The following is a 1974-nucleotide window of genomic DNA, read 5'->3' on the forward strand; positions in this document are numbered from 1 at the left end:
CAGTGTTGAAAAGAAATGAACCAAACTGTTCAAAACCTAGTACCTCGGGATCACAAAGTTCATCATCATCGGCAAAACGATCACATGATACTTCGGGGTTTGTTGAACGAAGATCATGTTTTGAATGCGGTACAATTGGACATGTAATTCGAAACTGTCCATATCTTCATAAACGTAAAGGCAAAGTTGATGTTCCCCATGACCAAACTGACCGTAAGCGATCTGTTTCTGTAAAACAAGATCCCCGCCTTGTAAAAGAAAGGGAAAAGAAGCAGAAATGCCAACAGGTCAAGAAAATTGAAAAAGCGATTAAAACCGATGTGGTTAACAAAACATCTGTTTCTGTCAAACCAGAAAATTCAAAATAAAATTTTAAAGAATAACACTGGTAAAACAAAACAGACCTGGAAACCAAGAACGGTTATTGAATCAGGGGGACCATCACAATTTACAAATCATCAAAGAAAAGAAGTTATTGTTGTTGATGAAAATGGAAGACCCAAGACCACAATGGCTTGGGTCCCCATCTCCAACTAATCATGTGAGTTCATGTGCAGGGTGTTCCAGGAGGAACTATCAGTAGTCATTGGATTGTTGATAGTGGGGCATCCAGGCACATGACAGGCGACATGAAGCTTCTCTATGACGTCAAATCTATTAGAGGAGGTTATGTTGCTTTTGCTGCAGATAAGGGCGGATATATTACGGGTGACAGAATGATATCCAACAGGATTGTCAACTTTGATAAGATCAACTTTGTGCAACAACTTGATCACAATCTTCTCAGCATTTCTCAAATCTGTGACAAGCAGTTCTCAGTACACTTTGATGCTAATGGATGTTATGTGCTGAAGCTGGGCTTCAAATTCCAAAAGAATGGATTCTCTTGTCAGCTCCAAGGATAAATGATTTGTATATCCTTGATATGAGCCAAGCTATCACAACGTCTGCACAAGCAACATGTTTCGTTTCCAAAGCCACAGAAAAAGACTCAATCTCTTGGCACGGACGAATGGGTCACATTCACTTACGCAAAATGAATCATTTGGTGTCAAATGAATTGGTGAATGGTGTTCCTCTTAAAAACTTCCATCTTCAAGACGTCTGTGTTTCGTGCCAGAAAGGAAAACAAACGAAGAAGCGACACCCTTCTAAGAAGATCAACACGGTGGCAGTTCCTCTTGAACGTTTGCACATGGATTTGTTCGGTCCTGTCAAGCATAAAAGTATCAAGAATGATCAATATTGCCTCGTGATAACTGATGACTATTCAAGATTTTCTTGGGTGGCGTTCATGGAACACAAGAGTGAAACCTTTGGTATTATCAAAAACTTGATCATTCAGATTGAGAATTTGTATAAATTGAATGTTAGGCGGATACGCAGCGACAATGGTACTGAATTTAAAAATCATGCCATGGCGGATTTTTGCATTTCAAAAGGTATTCTTCACGAATTTAGTGCAGCTTATACTCCTCAACAGAATGGCGTTGCTGAACGTAAGAACCGCACATTGATCGAGACTGCTAGGACTATGTTGGTAGAGTCGCAGTTGCCCATTCCATTCTGGACTGAAGCTGTGGCCTCTGCATGTTACACGTTGAACCGAGTCCTTACAGTAAAAAGACACAACAAGACCTGCTTTGAGCTTCTAAACAAACGGAAACCAGATTTGTCGTATCTTGAACCGTTTGGAGCTCCGTGCACAATCATCGATCCTAATGGAAAGTTTGGGCAAAGGCAATTGAGGGATACTTTCTTGGGTATGCCACCCCGAACTTAAGAGTCTGGAATCTAGAGACAAAAAGGGTCGAGGAATGGTCTGAGGTCAGAGTACAAAGGCACACTTTGCCAGTCAAATGTCCTGGTCAGCCTTGGATGTTTGAGTACGATGACTTTTTCAATTCGATCAATGCTGAAGCCGTTGAAGAAAATGCTGCGGCAAGGATGTTTTTCGAGAGTGACAATGCAACA

Source organism: Helianthus annuus, chromosome 15 (genome assembly GCF_002127325.2).
Source record: "Helianthus annuus cultivar XRQ/B chromosome 15, HanXRQr2.0-SUNRISE, whole genome shotgun sequence".
NCBI classification, from domain to species: Eukaryota; Viridiplantae; Streptophyta; class Magnoliopsida; order Asterales; family Asteraceae; genus Helianthus; species Helianthus annuus.